We start from the raw sequence: 20,449 nt of genomic DNA on the forward strand, positions 1-20,449 counted from the left end.
TGTCCATTCATTATCAGTGGGAATAGGTCAATGGAGGGATGATAGGAGTTACTATAGAGAACTTTCTGGGTGTCTGGCTGATGAGTCTTGCCCACATGCTCAGGGTTTAGCTGATCGCCATATTTGGGGTCGGGAAGGAATTTTCCTCCAGGGTAGATTGGCAGAGGCCCTGGAGGTTTTTCGCCTTCCTCTGTAGCATGGGGTACAGATCACAGCTAGAGGATTCTCTGCATCTTGGGGTCTTCAAAGTATTTGAAGGCTTCAATATCTGAGATATAGGTGAGAGGATTATTCTAGGAGGGCTGGGTGAGATTCTGTGGCTTGCACTGTGCAGGGGGTCAGACTAGATGATCATAATGGTCCCTTCTGACCTTAAAGTCTCTGAGTCTAAGAGAGTGGCAGATTTAATTGTTAAGGAAGTTGAACAGCACCCTGGGGAACTGGATTCTACCCTGCCTCTGCCACAGCCTTCCTGTGCAAAGTCACTTACAAGTGACCCCCTGTGAGAAGTTTGTTTTGTGTTCCTCACTTTCTGGGTGCCCATCCTGAGACACGGAGGCGTGGGGGGTGGTTTGCAGAAGTATTAAGCACTCAAAGGTGCAACTAAAGGTACCGGGAGCTGTGCTTTGCACATATAAAATGCTAAGTACACTGAAAAATCAGGCCCTACGTGTGATGGCTCCTGCTACCATCTACCCTTAGCCTGAGAAACTCTTGTCTGTGCCCACTGGGGTCAGTTCCCTGATTCCACTGGTCCCAGGCAACACAGATGCTCTCCTCTGGGTCTTACAGCCCCCCACCCAATTTAGCATCGGTAACCCTGTGCCACTTGAGCCTTCTGAGCATCTCCCTGAAATATCCAGTCCCTGATTCACTGGACACTCAGAGGAGTCACAGGTTCACTACTTCCGAATAACATGCTCACCCACCGCTTAGCAGTTACATCTCAGGCCACTGCTCTACCTGGCAAACACAGCTCTGAGAGATGTTGATAGTGAAATCGCATATGAGCTTCTTAGACAAAGCACAGAGACATACTGGAACCAAATGGTGACATGCATTGTGACATGTGTTCTAGATTCTTCACTTAACTGACTAGATGCTCTTGTAGTTTGTAACGTGATACTCGCCCAATGTCCTTACGGCATTATCAGGGCCACCAAAGGGGGGGGGGTGTGGCGGGGGGAGGGCAAAAGGCACGTCTGCACTGGGGCCTGGCAATTTAAAAGGGCCTATGGCGGCTGCTGCTGCTTCCAAAGCAGTGGCCAGAGCCCCAAGTGGTGTGGGCTGGGTAACACTCAAGATCTGGCTGGGAGTGTCTAGTCCCCAGTCCTGTTCTTTCCACCTGAGACCCCGCCTCTACTAGGGGGCCTGGAGCCTCCCTCTTGCCCCAGGGGCCTGGCAATTCTCTTGGCAGCCCTGAGCATTTTACAGCCAGGCTTGGCAGTGATTCGGGTTTTATAAGAAAGTATGCTGTCAAGCTTGCCTCCCAGGTGAAGGGCCTGCATGTTTCCCCTAGGCACACCCCAACAATCCTTTATCTTTTGTCATAAACAGGATACCACCTCTTCTAGATCCCATAGTCGCTTCTTATGCCTGTGGCTCTGTATGCAAATGGACCTATATTGTGGAGCATATAATGCACATGCAATTGACCAGACGGGGAGATGTCCCAGACACACCACCACCTAGTAACTTGTCTTAATTCCAAGACTGAATTTTAACGTAGATTCTGTGCATAATATTTTATTTATCTGTACATTTTCAGTGATTGTGACAGGGCTCCAGGTTCTTGGTACATGACACCCTTTGATGAATTATTGTGTTTATCTGACTGTCACAGGATGCTCTACTCTTCTTAGTGCCTCCTCCTGGTCACTCTGATTAGCTTGTGAGGTTGATGCTCCTTCCCCCAGCTTCCTGCCATTACTCCAGCTCTCTCTCTGGTTTGCAGCCTCTCTCTCACTCTAGGAACCACAATGTCATCTTCGTGGCTTGCCCCTCCAGCCAGGTCATTATTTGTGTTTCTCATTTCCAGGGTATAATTCTTCCAAGTCTCTGTCACTCCCACCGTAACCCAGGCAATCTTCCAGTTCTCTGCCCTGCTGGTGCCACTTCCCTAGTGACTGGTAGGGGAACATGGGACCACCCTCTATTCTGGGTATCAGCCCAAAGACCCTGCAACATGTGGCCAATATGTGTTCAGTTCCCAACTTGGCTGCTTACTCTCTCGGTTGCTTCCTAGCCCAGCACTCCACTCCCTCTGGGGTTTGCCAGCCTCTCTATTCAATCTTCCAAGAGAGCAGCTTGTGGGCTACTTGTCTCTAAAGCCCCCAAAGGCACCTCTCACTTCCCAGGGAGTGATTGCAGATTGGCTTCCTGCAGCCTCCTTCCTGCTGTCAGCTCTCAGCTTTATAGAATCTTGCCTGTTCCCCTACAAGTGAGCTCTGCCATCGGCCTAATTGATTCAAGGGCCCATAAGGGCTCCTTTACACCTTTCCACATCAATGTGGGGAGGACACCTATCACACCGATCCTATGCATCCCCTGGGACCTCTGCCAGTTGGCACCAAAAGGTTCTCCAGTCAGGCTATGTTTAGACTGCAGGCTTCTTTCAGAGGAAGCTTTTCTGGAAGAGATCTTCTGGAAAAATTTGTTCCAAAAGACAGCGTCCACATTGAATGGAAGCTATCTCGCATTTCAGCTGTGATTACTATGGATGGAATGGCCACCAGGGTATCTGTGCTGCTTCCTTTTTCCTCTTCTTTCAAAATAACTCCCTCTTCCCCATCCGCACACACCTTTTTCTGAAAGAGCTCTTTCAGAAAAAGGTTGTTTCTTCGCAGAATGAGTGTTACCAACGTCGGAAAAACCCCTCTGTTCTTTCTATTTTCTTTCGGAAGAATGCAATTGCAGTGTGGAAATAATTGAAGGCCGTTTTTCTGGAGAAAAAAAATACCCCTCTGTAGTGTAGACATACTTAGTGTGAGAGTATCTCAAATTGGGCTCCAGAAATTAGTGTCATGTGACAGTGTTAACCATACTCTCCGTGCCTCCATTTCCCAGCTGTAAAATGGGAATAATCTCACCTAATCCACTCAGAAGGAAATAAAACAATTTTGTATTCAGAGCAGTGCTTTGATGGTATATAGTAAATAAGGCCCAGGGCCACATGTTGAATGAGGAGAATAAAAAGAAATATCGAATAACTAATCATTTGTGGCAAAACAGGCTTTTGATGTAGTTAGAATACAGCTGCATCTTATGTAATACTTTTTCATAAGAAGTGTCTCTCAAAGTGTTTTGCAGAACTAAATAATGCATGACAGAAAACAGTCCTGAAAAGACAGATACGGTGAATATTTTAAAGTACCAACGCAGTTCAGGTTTTATCACACCGCAAGGTTCGTTGCTCATTTGCATGAAGGACTATAGAAAAGAAACTTCTGAAAGAAGTGGATTTGAGCAAGAAACCCTGAATGCACATCCAGCTCACTCAATTGTCTGAAATTTGGGGTGTCCTCCTTACCCCACTGGCTAATTAAGGTTATATTTATATCTGTGATGTTGTTTCATAGAGAATATAGAGGTTGAAATAAGCTGACTTTTCTCATTGCTGTGGAGCACATCTGTTTTCCCAGGAGGGTTCAAAAGTCAAATTCCTTGTAAATATACTGCTTGATTTATCAACAGTCACTGCTCAAGCTGTTCATGTCAGGATGCAGGATTCTGTTGGCAGGCCTGCATACCGGATGAAAAAAAATGGTTTGTGATTTTTTTGTTAGTACCCGCAAGTTAAAAATATCCCCTCTGGCCTCTTGGTGGCAGGTGTTCATTACAAATAGAGTTTTGGATACAGAGTGCTACAAATCTTATTGTTTGTTACTTTTATGTCTTTTAGGAGCTAATCTTCTCTTCATTAGTGATGGGCTATTTCCTATCAATAATGACTTTACCGAAGGAAGAGCATAGCATTTTGGCCATGGAAAATGTTTGTTAAAAACCCACTGGCCTGCTAATTTTGGAAACTGTTAAATGCTGCAATGAAACAGCAATGAAGTGGGGGGAGGAGGAGCCGAAAGCTCCAGAATGAAGATGGCAGTCTGCCCTCACAAATGAAATCGGTGTCCTTTTGAAACACTTTCACATGACTCAGGCTCAGCAAGAAACACATTGTTTTAACAATAGACTTAATTAGCTGGTGTTTGTATTCCTTTGCAGTGTGCCCAAATCCCAGCGCACCTGCTGGTAGACCTCACTTGAAGCCCTGCCGTTTCCTGCAAAAGTGTGTGAAGAATGAATGAAGCGTTAAATAAGGACCTCAGTAGGGCTGGCTGCTCCCCGCTGACTCCTAGAAACATCCTTAGAGGAAAGGGGGCATAGCAGGTTTCTGTTTTCCTGGAGCTTTTGCAGCAGACTTTTAAGCACAAAAAGAAATGAAAGTGAAATGAGTAATGCAACTTCCATTGAGTATTTGGGATGATTCCACTTCACTTTGGTGATCTCAAAGAAAATGCGGTTCTGTTTTTTGTATACGCTGACATTTTTCTGATAGTTCTTTATACAGTTCCTTTTATCACTAACCTTATTGTGTTAACACTAAACATAAATATATGCAATGCTTGTTCATATTCAGTTTGTCCTGTTAAAATATGTAAGCAAATACTTTCTCTTCCCCCTATTCCTCTCCCCAATACTTCTATTATAGATACCCAACTGCCAAAATGTCTTATTTTTGCAGACTGTTAGGGGTTACTATGCAATCATTATCTAAGAAAATAACAAGATTTTGAATGTAATTGTTGTTTCTCACATTTAAATACCATAAAGATACCTTTAGCTTTAAATACCATGTAAAGCTTATGGTTCCTTTTTCTAATGGTATCTGTTTATCAGGAAAAAAATCAAATTGTGGCACTGATACAGTTGTAACATATGCACTGAATGAAAAAGGAATGTGTAGTCAAGCCCACAGTGCCCTTGCAGTGTGATTCTACCCTAAAATGTGATTGACTGTACAAATGGCATTGAAAGGTTCTGTGTGTCTTTCTCCATGAGCTAGACCTAGTCTGGTTATTGTCAAACTTTAAAAAACCAAAACCACAAAACGGTAATGCCTGGACTGAAACCTCATTCTAGACTCTGGCTGTCAAGCTGTTCTTTTCCCTTCTCCTGCATTGTTACCAGCAATGAAATACCTGCAGACCAATATTATGCCCTCGGCTGTGAATAGAAAACATAGTGGATATTGCTGAAAGATAATGGGTTTGAGAGCAGAATTTGGTCAGCTGAATCACTTGGGCAGGCATAACACAGGTTAATTAAACTTGGTGTCAGGAAGGTTTACACTGATATTAGATAGTTCAGGATGAATTTCATCCCATTACTTCTAGTTATATGATTATCCAACATCTTGATAGATGAAAGGGATCATGACAAAGTGAGTGGTGCTTCACCGTGGTGTAGGAGAAGATCCTGATGTAGGAGCTGCAAACCTTCCCACAGTGGTTACAGGTCCAGATGGAGATTGAAGAACACTCCTGCTTCCTGTGGGCCTCCTTTTGGGCGTTCTCAGGATCTCCTTGATGGCTACATCCATCATGACCCAGACTGGGTGGTTGTAGGAAGGGTTCTCCCAGCTGTCATTGCCAGTGCTGAATTTCTTGAGACCTTGCTTGACCTTATCACTGTACTGAGGATTTGGCCTTCCTCTGTGCCACAGGTAGTTCTTGAGCTCGCATAAAGCACAGCTTTCTTCATTTGATCTTGAGGCACATACCCCATGCGAACATCCAGATTAGTCTGCACGGACTCTAAGCTGGTCCCAAGTGACTTCCAGGATTTTTCAGAGACAGTGAAAATGGAAGGTGTTCAGCCTCTGCTCCTGCTTGGTGTACGTGACCCAACTTTCACAATTCTAAAACAGAACCTTAAAGATACAAGTTTGATAAATGGACGCTTTGTATTCAGGGTTAGTAGCTTGTTGTTCCAGATACATGAGGTAAGTTTGCCAAAGGTGACAAAGGCTTTGCCAATTCTTGCATTGAGTTCTGTATCAAGGCTAAATTAAGCCAAGACAGCAGAAGTGATTCACATTGTTCAGCGCTTCATTACTGGCATTGATTTTAGGAGGGATATTAGAGCTCTGTGACATGACACTGTATTCTTGATACTAATTATGATGCTGAAAAGGATTAATGCATCAGAGAACCTACCTATCATGATCTGCTATACATGAGATGAGTTAGGGTTAAGGAGTTAACTTCAAGTTAAACATCCTTTTACTATGTTCAATAATCCCTCTCCCTCCTTAATGCTTACCACCTGAAAATAATTGGGACTTCAGTTACCCTTCTTTTTCACTTGGGTTATTGACTATTATTAGTTTCCTTCTGAGTCAATCCTTTCATCTCACTAACCATTTTCAATGCTTTTCTCTGTACTCCCACTAATTAGGCATTATGATTTTGTATTCTTCTCTTGGCTCTTCATTTGCATTAGAGTTGTTGCAAATAGGGATGAATTGCTTCCTCTCTGGTCCATGTCATGTTGCCTTGATTTAGGCTATTATTAGGTTTGCATGACGTTTCCCATTAGAGGACCCTGTTTTGAATTGCTTATAACTTTTTCAAATTTCAGCTGTTTGGGATGAAATGTTCCTTGCTGTTTGTCAGCCTAACACTGAATATTTCTGGAAATTTTCAGCCAAAATAATTCATCTATTTTTAAGAACAAAGCAAGTGATGTGTACGTGATTTTGCCCCTATTACAAAATTTGGATTTCTCAAATTTTCCTTTGAGAAACTCTGGCACCTACCTGCTTTGGAGCAGAGTAACAACATTTGTCAGTGGTGGCCTTTGTGTCGGGATGCATCTTTTGGCACCCCTTGAGAACTTGGAAAAGTTATAAACCTTTGAAAAAATTGTTTGCATGGGTTCCATAGTAACATGCTAGCTTAGGGGTCAGCAACCTTTTCAAACCAAAGAGTCAAATTACATCAGAATTCAAAGCCAGTGGTCAACAAAAGAGCCAATATGAGAAGTATATTTTCAGTCATGAAAATGGGCAAACTTAATATTACCGATAATTTACATAGTGATTAATAGCAGCATAAATGAAACGTACTCACAGACTTTATTTAATGGGACTTCTGCTGCTGCTGGGGGTGCAGTTTGTTGATATGGGGGTGCAGGAGTCAGAGCTGGAGTATATGAGGGGCAGGGGGTTGGGGTGTGTGGAAGAGGTGCAAGAAACAGGGCACGGTGCTGGAGGTTTGTAGAGTATGTGGGGGGCAGGGCCCTGGAGCTGGATTACCTTACCTGGCCAAGGCTGGGCTGCTGCACCCAGGCAGCAGTGGCTGGATGAGGTGCCGGGCCAGGATCACCACAGCCAGATTGTGGCCTCTCCTTTTAACCGTGCTGCAGCAGGAGGGGAGCTGCTGCCAGCTCTTCCTGCAGCCATATGCAGACCAAACCCTGGGGCCTGCCCCAAGACCGGGTCCAGGGACTGGGGGCTGGGCTCCGATTGGAGCCTTTTTGGCCAGGCTGCCCACTGCAGCCAGAGCCCAAGCTGGGCCACCATGGCTGGGCTGTTGCAGCAGACATGGGGCCACCGGTGCTGAGTCACGGGGTCTGCTCCTGGAGCATGTTGGCTGGGGACAGACTGGCAGTCAGATGGGGGCTGAAGCTGGGCTGCTGCGGCCAGATGAAAACATCTGCTGCTGCCAGCCCCTCTCGCTGTCGTAGCTAGAAGTATGCATGAGTCACCTATAGAGTGCCCTCAGCCGGCCCTTTAAACGATCAGAGTGCCCCAGCTGACTTTTGCCTCAGCACAGCTGATTCTTGCCAGGATGCACTGCCTTACTTTACCTCTGGTTAAAGGTGAGACCAAAAAAAAAAAAAAAAAAAAAAAAAGAGGGAGACCATCCTGACATGAGTAATTATGCCTTTTTAAAATTTTGAATTCATTTTTCATTTTAATTTAAATAGTTGTATGTATGTTGGGAATGACAAGAGCCATATTTGGTTCTGTACTGAGCCATATTTGGCTCACAAGCCATAGCTTGCCAACCCCTGTGCTAGAGCTCAGAAGTCAGAAATCCTGAAGAGTCCATGTACACTGGGCATGCTCCAGCAAGTGGCAGAGGTGAATTTTCCCTACAATTGCAGCTCTGTGTTGCTATGGACCATTATCAGGGCTGGATACTGTAACTGAAAGCAGAGAAAGCTGCCTGATGCAATGCACCAAAGACAAAAGTCAGACTGGGGAGCCGGGAACGGCTTAGCATATGTAGATAATAGCAAGGGATACTGGAACTGGGAGTGGTGTTCTTAAAAGTACTGCACAGAATCTTTTCAGGGGGAAAAGGCAAAATGCCACATTTATTAGTAACATATCTAACAATCAACACTTATACGTATATGAGAGATAACACTCATGCACTCTCTCACACACAAACACACGCCGTCTTGTTGTTGTTACCAATAGTTGCTCCCCCTACCTGCACGGGCCAAGTGAGTTAGATGGTTGAGGGGTGGAGCTGGGCTTCTGCAGATCCAGATGGATGCTCCAATGTTGACAAGACCTAGGGTCCCCCTGCAAGATGCCTCAGATTTATAGTAGCTCCCCTCTCATGCAGATCTACACCAATTAATCATGACATGCATATGCATAATTCGTGAGAGTCGTCATGTGCATATGCAGTTAGAAATCTGTGGCACCTTCTTCTGCATGGTGTCTCAGTGCTGCCACATTCACCTTTAAAGAGGGTGCTTTCAAAAGCAGGCACTTTCTGCCTACTCCCTTGATGTCCATATGTTCATTTTTTTTCAATGAGCTCATTTCACAGGTTTCATTCTTCGATCTGGCTTCTATCTCCTCTTCAACTGTTGCAAGTGCCCAGAGGTGCTTGCCTTTCATGCCTTATCCGTTCACACCTCATTCACTCAACAAGGCAATCAATTAAGCAAAAGGGGGTAAAAAGTCTACAAGATACAAAGTTTGTAAAAAGACTTAATACAAAATTTCTCTGTTCAATATGAAAATATACAAGGTTTCTATATACAAAGCTTAAGACTTATTACAAAGCTAAAAGGACTCGATACAAAGTTAAAATAAAAATTAGATCATCTAGTGCAAGGGTCGGAAACCTATGGCTTGCAAGCCAAATATGGCTCACTAGGGAGCCGGATAGGCTCTTCAGTAGCCCGAACTCAGCTCCCCCATTGCTTCCCTGCAGCAGGGAGCCAGCACTGGAACTACAACCTTACGTCCGTCCCCCCACAAGACTGGAATGCCAGTGCCGGCTTCCTGAAGGAGAGAGAAAGCCCTAAGGCTCTGTGCCAGATTCCGGCATGCAAAGAACGAGCAGAGCAAAACATGACTCGGTGTAACAGCATTTTCCTTCCCCCGGCATGGGGGAAATCAGGAACCAAACATGGCTCCCTGTGTGCTGCCAATTCCTTCCTTCAGGCCTCCCCTGCCAACTCTTCCCAGTGGGAGGCGTGTTACACGGTGCCTGCTATGCAGTGTGAAAACAAGTAAGTGCCCCCCCTACCCTCTCATGCCCAGATCCCCCTTTCACTCCTTCCCTCCCCAGCCAGACAGCATGCCCTATGGCCAAAATACCCCCTTCCTCCTGGCCAGACAACCCTCTGCCAGACACCAACTACCCACAGCCCCCTGGCCAATATCCCTCCTGTCCCCAGCCACCTGGCCAACATCCTCCCTGACTTCTTCCCCCTGGCTAGGCAGTCAACCTCCAGCTAGCTTCTGCCCCCTGACTAGACAGCCTGCCCCCTGGCCAGACCCCCCCTCATACATCCCACCTCCTACCCAGATCCTGCACTCCCATGCCTATCCCATTCACTGGTATTTCTATCCTGCACACTTCATGCCTCATTTTTGGGCCCAACCCAGAGCCGAGGGGTGCCCAAGAATTCACTAACCCTGGAACCCCAGAAGAGTAAATCTGGCCTGAGACCTTGAACCTCAGTCCTCCTCCCCTAACTATGGGGCTGGAGCACCAGGGGAGTGAGGTGTTCCAGTTGGGGATCACATCAGTGAGGGTTGGGGGTTTTTGGAGGGCTTTTTTTTTTTTTTTTGCTTCTCACTTTGTCCCCAACTGATTTTTCTGTGGGTCAGTGGCCCCCAACTCAAAAAAGTTTCCCTGCTCCTGTCATAAAGACAATGTTGAAACCCTTTGTGTTGGACATAATATTTTATTTATAAAAAAATGAAGCCTGGCCAACAAGCCCCACATCTGGGCACAGCGTCATAACATTCCAGCATCATAACACCCCCCACATCAACCCTGAACCTGAACCCCTGCCCTGAGCCCCTCATATCCCCAAACTCACTCACCTCTAGTCCCCTGCCATAACGCTCCTACACCCCCCCACAGCCCAAACTTGTGCCCTGAGTCTGTCCATACACCCAATCTCCTGCAGAGCCCCTCCTACATGCCAACCCAGACTCCTGAACCCCCACATCAGCAGCCCCCACCATATGGTTGACAGAAAACAGCCTGAATGTTGGCATGAAGCTGGATTTGAGCAGTCATGATGTAAACCTCAAAGAACTGAGTGAAAAGATGCAGCAGCAGAAGTCCCATTAATAAAGTTGGTGAGTACAATGTTTCATTTATGCTGTTCATGCATCATGTCTCATTTATGCTGTTATGCATCATGTCAATTATCAATAATATTAAGTTGTATATTTTCAGTTGTGCAAATGGGCATTCTTATAGGCTCTTTGTAGACCACTTGTTCTGAATTTTGATGTAGTTTGGCTCTTTGGTTTGAAAAGGTCACTGACCCCAATCTAGTGTGACCTCAGAAGGGACTGGCTAGGTAAAGAGACTTAAACCGGGAGCAGGAAAGAGGGAGGGGACAAGAGACTGAGATCAGGGAAGATTGGAGTTAGCTGGGCAGCAAGGGTATGTCAAAGGCTACATGGCTCAGTTGATGGAGCCATGTAGATGAGTTTACTAGACATAGCAGAATGAAGCGGCGATTTAAATAATCGCCGCTTCATTTACATCAAAATGGCGGCTGTGCTGTGCCGACGATCAGCTGATCGGCACAGTGGGGCAGTCTAGATGCGCCGTGGTCGAAAAGGGAAGCTTTTGTTGACTGCTCCGGTAAACCTTGTTTTACGAGGCATACCGGAGTGGTCGACAAGGGCTTCCCTCGTCGACCGCAGCGAGTCTAGACTGCCCCGCTGTGCCAATCAGCTGACCGTCAGCACAGCGCAGCGGCCATTTTGATGTAAATGAATCAGTGATTATTTAAATCGCTGCTTCATTTTGCTATATCTAGTAAACGCATCTACATGGCTCTGTCGACGGAGCCGTGTAGTCTAGACATACCCCAAGAGTAGAACTAATGGGGTCAGGGACAGGAGGTGAGGGTGAGTCATGTGTATGGGGAGAACTAGAGCTGAGCAAAGGGACCAGGCCAAAGAGCTGGATTTGGAGGGTGGAATGGAACGGGGAGCCAGTGAACATAGGGAACGTAGTTTGTGAGGAGAGGAGTGGGCAACTGAAAGCCAAGAGGTGGGAGAGAGAAAGAAGCCACTCAGAAAAGGGACCAAGAAATGGGAACTAGAACAGACTGAGCAAGTAGGCAGAGGACAAGAAACTGAAGATGAGGGAACTGCTGGGCAAGGACACTGGGGTAGGAGAGAATAGGATTGGGTGTGTTTTGGAGCAGATGATGTCAAGTGGAATGGAATGAAGAGTCTGTGCCAGTAGAGAAATCTCCATTCCATAGACTCAAGGAACCGACGAGCCCCAAGACTCATTTAATGACAGCAGAAGAATGGTGAAACTCCCCAGCAAAGCCTGAGTGTCAGCCTTCTGCAATGCTGGTCCCCATTGAAAAGGATAATCTATTATTGCTATTGGCTACTCTGTTGGCTGTGAGTGGGCAGGTCTGTGTGGTGGATCTGAAACTTCCAGCTCTACTGATGACTCCCGGGGGGTGTCCATACGTTGCCTCCTGATGGAATTTCTGTTTGGGGGATTTTTTTTTCCAGTTTACTTTTTTTAAACTTAGAAACTTAATTTAAAAATGACTGGGGTGGGGGAGGTTTGGCTAAAATATTTTGACAAAACCCAAAGATTTTCCATGAAAACAGCCATCGTTCACAATGTTTTTGGCCAGAAACCCGATTTTCCATTTAAAAAAACCCAACAGCATTTGACAGAACATTTTTGACTAGCCCTAGTTGGCAAGTATTCCCCACCTGTGTGCGAGTGCAGTGGCTAGCTTTCTGCAATGGGGGCTCTGTGGCCATTGCTGTTACATTCATTAGGCCTGATTTAATGCTGCTATCAAACAATAAAAACAATCTGTTTTGCCGTTGATATTTGCACTGAAAGTAGTTTTAGAGAGAAAAATAATCACTTAGGCATTAATATACTGTGCTATTCTAGTGCTTGGTGCACAGAGGGGCTCAGGAGAATAAAGAGGTACATTTTTGTTAGTAACTGTCAAATGGAGAAATAAACAACTTTGAGCAATAAAACTTCACTTGATTTGTATCTTCTTGCTCTGGCCACATCCTGTATTTATAGGGTGCCATGGGAAACTATTTTTAAATGCTAAAGTTTAAATTAACACACGATCCTGCAGGCTAAATCTGTTCCAAATGATAACATTTCCACTGCAGTTTGTTTGCAGCACCTCAAGAAATGCAGCTGATTGGAGTGATTTATTTATTTCCCCCCCAGGAACTAAAATGCCTTACCGCTTCTGTGCAAACAGGCTAGAGAAAAGCAGCCAGTGCAATGAGCACATCATATCTGCAATCATGGAAACGACTGATAAAACCTTTCTCATCTTATCACCTCTAATATAGGCTTTCGGCATCTGTTGTAAAAAGGGAAGACTCTCCAGGGTGCTATCCTACATTAAGACGTTTGCAATCAGGCCAGGCAGTACAGTCTAAAGAAGTTGATCCTTCAGCCCTTACACATGGCCCTCTAGCCAGTAATTTTCCATAAACTGGGGAGAAAAAGGAGAAGGCTTTGGGTCTTGAAAGGTGGAAGAAGGGGGTAGAGGGCGTGGAACAGGGTGTGAGGAGATGCTGGGACATGGGATGGATAGCAGATGGTGTGTGGAGACGAGACGAGACTCATCCGCAAAGTTAAGGAGGGATAAGTCAACAAAAATGAATTAGGGGTTTGGAATGGCTGCTCTAGGTGGAGAGATTGATAAGACTGGGACTTTACAGCTTGGAAGAGACGGCTAAGGGAGGATATCATAGAGGTCTATAAAATCATGACTGATGTGGAAAAAGAGGGAAAAGGAAGAGTTATTTACTCCGTTCCATAACACAAGAATTAGGGGTCACCAAGTGAAATGAATAGGTAGCAAGTTTAAAACAAATAAAAGGAAGTGCTTCACACAATGCACAATCAATCTTGTGGAATTCCATGCCAGAGGATATTGCGAAGGCCAAAACTAGAACAGGGATAAAAAAATGAGCTAGATAAATTCATGGAGGACTAGCCATGGGCAGGGATGGTGTCCCTAGGCTTAGTTTGCCAGAATCTGGCAACGGGGGCCAAGATGGATCACTTGATTGCCTGTTCTGTTCGTTCCCTCTGGGGCATCTGGCATAGGCCACTGTCAGAAGACAGGACACTGGGCCTAGATGAATTGACCGAGGATAGCAGTTCTTCTGTCCATGCCATTGTGTCTAGGCATTGGAAGGCTCAGAGATCGGGATGTCAATGCATTTCAATTAGCATAAATGAGAAGGAAGAAAACTACACCCACAAGAACATGCCATTGGGTAGTCAATAAGAAAGCCATGTTTGGAACAGTGACTAGCTCTCATTGTCAGGGCTGGAAAAGATATATGTATAGTGTGTCTGGACAGTGGTGATTTTCTCTAGGTAGTCACCTGAAATATGGGAAAGTCCATCCAACATGCCCGTCAACAGCATTTTTTCTTTAGCACCCCACGTCTAGTGGTCTTTGAAGCCAAACAGGAAGGTAAAACATTTTTAAATGAGGGCAATAAGGCCTCCTAAGCCCCTGCCAAAATGACCTTTGTATTTCTCCAAAATGTGCCTGATTCACTCTGCCATCTGGGGGAGCAGACGCAACTGTGTTCCGATGGACTCCCCGTCCTCAAGAAGAAGGAGGACAGAAAACTGAACGCACTTCAGATGGTGTTTTCTTATTCATTCTCTGAACATCTGCCCACAGGCATTGCACAGCAGCAGGGTCAGAATCAGATGACTGGAATATGGTTGGATCATTCTGAAACATAAAACATCTATGAAGTCAGCTCTTTTTCATGGACAGGAAATATCTTTAGGAGTAGTGAATAACTAGCGATTAACCAGTGAGTTAAAACCTATCCAAAAGAAATGATCCAACTCACGTAAAGAAATGACGTGAGCTTCTACAACTCAAAGCAGTCAATCATCCAGGTGATCTGACATAAGCATAGAAAACTGTCTTCTGTCCATCACCGGACTTTCCTCCAGCACACACTCATGTCGGTGTGCACAGCATGTGCACTATTCAGGAAGTGGACTCTTTCATATTTTTTTAAATAAAAAGCTGGCTATTTTATAAATGTCTAGTCAATTTTTCATTAGGTACATTTCTAAATACAAAAAAATGACCTCCCCCTGTAGTGACTAGCAGTTCAGTTTGGCCAGTGCTAAATTTACTGACAGCGTTTTGAATAGTCTCTGCTGAGTCATAATTTCCAGTGTTGGTTTTTTTCCCCCCTCTGCCTTTCAAAATGAAATATCAGCACCTCCTGAATTCCCCAGCACCAAAGAGTAAAATTGCATGTGAGAGCAAAGGTAATCTACCAGGCTTTTGCACATTGCTTGGGATATTGCTGGTGGGGCTGGCAGTTGTTTTCTGACAAACAATAGACCTGAAAAGTTCTATGAGAAGAACTGAGAGAGAAAATCTACAGGGCCCAGATAGTTTATTATGGATGTTGTTAATGCTGATCACATCAGGAGGTGTTTCTGCAATAGCTCCAGGGCCCAGTCCAGCTGAAAGATTCCATTCCCTTCAGAAGGCTCTGGCTAATTTGGGGCTTGCCAATCCATGTCCTGAGGAAATAAAAATATCCATAAGAGAGAGCTGCCTGGTGGTGTTCCAGTGCTCCCTAGCCTGTCAGTCCATCTGGGATGTCTTTTCCCTCCTTCTGCTTGAACTGCGTGCTCCATGGGAATTACTGCAGCCTTTGATGTTGCACTTGGCAAGATGAGTGGTTTGGGGGCTGGCTTATGGACCAAAATCATTAAAAAAAATTATACTTGGGAGCTAGAAATTAAAGCTCTTGTTCTCTCTTTTCCCTGATGTCTCTGCTGCCACAGATGAGGGCTCCTTTACAATTACCTTTGTCTTGAGGGTGGGCTACATGCCCTTTTATCATCTTGCTCTTGATGGAGTGCAGCTTGCAATTTGGGAGATCATATTTGTGGGTTGCTCCATTTCCTGTGAAATTCCTCCTGGCTCACTGCGGTACAGCCCAGCCAGTCTGAGAACAACATTGTGACCAGGCATTCCACCCCCACAGGGAGAGCAACCCAGTTACCGGTGAGTTGTCGAAGGACACAGCAGCTGAAGGCACATTTCTTCTTGGAACAAGGAGCAGTTTATGGAGTCAGTTTTGCCCAGGGAAAGGCTCTTGCTTCTATAAGAAACTTAATTGTTCTGCTGCCAAAGCTGGTACATCCATATAGAGTTACAGTTCTAAAAGATGGGTTCTTCCTGTCAGCTGCTCAGGAAAATGCAACAGTTTAAACTACTGTGGTGTTAATGATTTGCACGCAGCGTGTTTGCTACTTGGTTCCCTTGCTGCCAATTTTTTGCTAGCTGTTTTTGTGGAATGTGATTTTTTTTAAGTGCCTCACACTTCATTTTTATAACTTGGGCAAAACTAAAATAGGCAGCTATGTCTAATTATGCTAACTCTTCCTGTATGCATAATTACCAATTTCCTAGCAGAAGGTAAAGGAAGCAATTTTTTGCTTTCTCATCTCCTTATTTAGGATTCAATTAATGAAAGCTGATCGTCCCACCATAATTTTACCTGTTTGCATAATTTACATTCTTTTTCAGCATAAATTAGTATTTTTCCAGCTCCATTAGAGCCTGTCAGCAATGAACAGAGGAGACCCTGACAATCAGACAAAGGCTTCCTGAGTCACTTGTAGACCCGCTGTAGTTTGTGTGAGGCTGATTAAACTCTTTCTCTCCATTGGATGTTTACATTTCTAGTTAGGTTTCACATTTTGCTCACAGGGTTATGGCAGGTCCAGGCACTGCGTGGATACACAAGGGTTGGGATAAGTCTAGAAAGAACCTTCTGCACCATGCTTTGACTTAGATTCTGTGCTTCCCTGATGTCATGGCCAGGAGGTGGTAGGCCTGATAGAGTGGCTGAAATGGGAATCAAGTGCCAGGCCAGATTAGAGGGAGGAGATCAGAGTCTGAGAGATGCCCATGGGCAGATGAAACAAGTGTCAGGAAGCAGGCAGGGTCAGGTTACCAAGGAGATCAGAGCCCTGCAGTAGGAGCAGGCACAGAGTAGTGCATGGGAGGTTGTCTGACGCAGGGGCACCCAGCTAGTTGGACAGCTTCTCGTTCCCATGCTTGGTTTGTATGGAAGCAGGGGACCCAAGCAGGACTTCTCAGGACTGGAGATCTCTGTCAGAGCTGGGCTTCTAGTTCTGGAACCAGTTAGCTGAAGTGGCAGGTGGGAACTTGTCACCTCCGAAGGGCCTTGTAGAGCAGGGTTTGAGACCTGTGTTCCCTGATGCCAGAGTGCAAGGACTGTGAGGGACATCATGCTGTCACCATCAGCCTCTCTAAAATAGGGGCCAGGGCTATGACTCTGCTTTCCCTTGTGCCAGGAGAGGTTGGCACATGAAAGGGGTGAAACAGATACTATCTGCTTTTCAAGTTGCACTGTGACTATGAAGCTCCTGCCTACAGCTCCTTTTCTTCCAGCTGTAGGAAGCTCAGTTCTAGCTTCAGGCACAGTGTCACCCGGGGTGCTTGCTGGCTGGGTGGTAGGTTTTGTAGAGCCTGTGCCCCTCCTTCACCCAAACTTCCTTCCCACCCACCTGCCTCAGGCTCTGGGAGGGAGTTTGGGTGAGGGAGGGGGACAAGCTCCTGGAGGGAGTTTGGGTGCAGAAGGAGTGAGGGGTTGGGCTCTGGGAGGAGATGTCGGAGGGGGTCTGGAATGCATGTTCTGGGACAGAGTCTGGCTCTGGGTAGGGTGAGGGGTGCAGGTTCTTAGAGGGAGTTCAGGGGTGGGAGAGAGAGAGAAAGTGTGTGTGTGTGGGGGTTCATGCTCTGGGAGAGAGTGGGAGGGAATGGGGTTGTGAATGGAGGGGTGCTTACCTAGGGCATCCCCTCTGGCAGTGGCTCCTAGGTAGCGTGGGCCAGGAAGTCTCTCCACATGTTGTTGTCCACAAGCACAGCTCCTGTAGCTCTCATTGGTCCTGGGGTGCTCGGGGCATTGGCCACACATGGAGACACCTACCCCCCCCCAGGGAGGGGGGCTCAGACACATGCCAGCAGCATGTGGAATGAACAGGCAGGAAGCTGCTCTAGCCCTTCTGTGCTGCTACTGGTGGTGGTGGCCGGGACCCACAGACCATTTTAAATTGCCCTGGGAAGGGAGGCAGGGCCCATGGATGTGCAGGGTGGGGGGGAGTATGTGGGGGTGGCAGGCCAGGAATATTTCTGGTGCCCAGGCAACATAGGCCTGTGTAACCTGCCACCCATGCCAACTGGGGAGATGTATGTTTGTATTGCTCACAAAGCAGGGTTTTACCTTAAATGATCCTGCAGTCTGTTTTCTTTTTTGGTTCTCTAGTGCTGATCCCATGCTGATGTGTGACGTGCTGGGGTTTCCAGCCCTGAGAGCCGTAATGGAGAATTAGTGAAAGAAAAGAGGAAAGACCTGTGACTGGTATGTTTTCAGGGTGTTACGTCCAGGTTTTCGCCCAGTTCTGTCCTATAACCATAGTAATTCTCTTTTTCTAATCTGCGATTACTGTGATGCTCAATTAGTTGACAAGATCCCGATTTTTTTTTTCACTTGAAATGCTTAACACTCCTTGCAGATGTATTCCACAGCAGGGATGTTACTTTCTTGGAAACTACAGCTTGCACACAGCGCCTGCTTTATCCTCCCATTTTCTGGTTTCCCCAGAAACAGTCATTAGAGGTCAGAGTCCTTTCGTAAAATCTGTGGAATTTTCTGTCATAAAGACATTACCTGCTCCCCTCCTCTGACCAAACTAGACATGTAATGTCAGTTATGGTAAATTCCATTGTTGTCTGCTCTTCTCTCAAGCCACAGAAACACTGCATCAAGCAAAAAGTGATTGTGCTCAAGTTAAGTGCATGTTCCGCCCTTTGCACAAGCAAACCTCTGCTCCCACGAGCATGGTGCAGTTATTGCTGTTATAGAAAATAGCAGTTAACTTACCCATTAAGGGCATCAGGTGCTGTATGGCTTGAAACTGAAAGCACGTCCCATTCACTGACAGAGATGGGTCCAATGAAAGATATTACCTCATCCACCTTCTGTCTCTAATATCCTGGAACCTATATGTGTCTACAACATTGTGAGCAGTGGATAACATAGGGCTGGGCCTATGTAGGCTTAGGCCTACTGCCTGAGGCCCTACCCCCCACAGGAGCCAAGCCACCCATCACTACAGGGGCAAACCTTCAGCTCCTGATGGGAGCCGTCCCGGAGCACCGTGGGGAGGATAGGCAGTGTGCGGCCTGAGCCTCCCTGGTCCTGGAATGAGGAGAGGGTGCACTATCCTAGCGTCTGCAGCCTCAGCATGGTTGAAGCCCAGGGACCACAATACTCCGCCCTCAGAACGCATACTGCTTCAGCACGGCTCCTGGCGGGTGCTCTGGGGACGGAGTGTGGGTGGGGCCATGCCTGGCCATTTGGGAATGCACTGTCTTCACCCACCTCTTATACCCTACACCCATGTACAACACCAGTGTAATCATCAAGGGCAAGTTGGTGATCAGATTTGCAAAGAACAGGTTTCCATCTGCCAGTCCTGCGGAAGCAGCCATTTCTCTGCAGATAGAAATGGGACAGGAGAGTTGTGCTGAAGATCTATCGCCCAGCTGCAATAGAAAAGAAAATAAGCTGAGCTGAAAGTGGTAAGTGGAGTTAAGATGGAATGGATGAGAAATCAGCAGTTGAGGAAGGACATTTAGAAATCAACTGTCAGAGAAGAATCATTTTGGAGGGCCGATCAGTCAGTTGTTAGGCAGGCTGTGAAATCCACCTCAATGCCCATAATTTATCATACCTTCCTGATGGCTCATCCTCAAAAGAGGCTGAGTACTTATTTCCAGGTCTAGTGGTCTCAACTCCACTATAGAAAGGGACAAGGGAGGGTAAAATTGGAACTCTGGCCAGGGGATGAGTGGAAACAAGTGTCAGCCTCTGGAATTGGAAGCAAGTTTCTGTCCCGTTCCATCCCCATTTTAAATCTAACTTCTGCAGTGATCTCTCTGACAGAGATAAACAAGATAAACATGGGTTTGGGTTTGTTTGGGTTTTTTCAAAACAACTAGCCACAAGATCAGTGTGCTTTTAATTTGCTGAAGTTAGAAGTAGGTCAAGCAGGAAGTAAACATTTCTGAGATACCAATGAGTGACTAGTACCATAGATGCTGGCCTATCTCCAGATTAATGCTCCTTTCTTGACTAAGCCCCTGCAGCTTCCTTTTGATTAAGAAAAAGAAAGTGCATTGTTTGCAGCAGAGAAAAGAAACCACTAAATTTTCCTTTAACAAAGGTGGTGCCGTTTTACTACAATTTTTGCCTAGCCACACACACCCACATTATTACCACACCCTTTATTTTTCATAGCTTTGCACTCTTGTATTTAACAAGATCAACAACTCTAAATTGAGATTATGTTCTGTCAGTGATATGGATTTCTTACTATTACTCGGTAAGTCTGTGTAAGACAGAGTGGTCGCTCTGCTAGTGGAGATGCATTACACTAAATAATACACTTTGGGGAGAGATTGTGGGTGGCTTATTCCATCTCTGGAAATCTGATTCAAGACTATTTTAGGTCACAGGGAATTAAATGGGTCACAGTCAAACAGGGCTCCAATGTGTTCATGGAATTAGGACCCTGTAGATTCTTTTGACCATCCCATTCTCAGGGGTTATTGTTTGCATTAGAAAATTTCTAGATGTACCACTCTTTCTGATCCCAGCCTTTACACCTGGCTGCAAAATGAAGTGGGCAGTACAGCAAAATCCACAGTTGCCCTTTTGAAGAAGCCTGTGGAACTAAAATAAAAGGGATGGACTGGCATTTGCTGTGTAGGAGAGAGCTTATGCAACTCTTTCCCTCCCCTAGTCTATAACTGAGCACTGTAATCAAATGACTTTGAT

General features: G+C 45.8%; 1 long non-coding RNA gene across 1 annotated transcript in view; it reads left to right on the top strand.

Annotated features, from left to right (window-relative positions):
- Nucleotides 1-7,035, top strand: part of LOC142830251 (uncharacterized) — a 47,119-nt gene extending 40,084 nt beyond the window's left edge. The window contains exon 3 of the long non-coding RNA XR_012905374.2: nucleotides 4,222-7,035. This is a non-coding gene — a long non-coding RNA (uncharacterized LOC142830251). The remainder of the gene's footprint in view (nucleotides 1-4,221) is intronic.
- Nucleotides 7,036-20,449: the final 13,414 nt, after the last annotated feature.

This window comes from Pelodiscus sinensis, chromosome 7 (assembly GCF_052426305.1).
Source record: "Pelodiscus sinensis isolate ZL-2025 chromosome 7, ASM5242630v1, whole genome shotgun sequence".
NCBI classification, from domain to species: Eukaryota; Metazoa; Chordata; order Testudines; family Trionychidae; genus Pelodiscus; species Pelodiscus sinensis.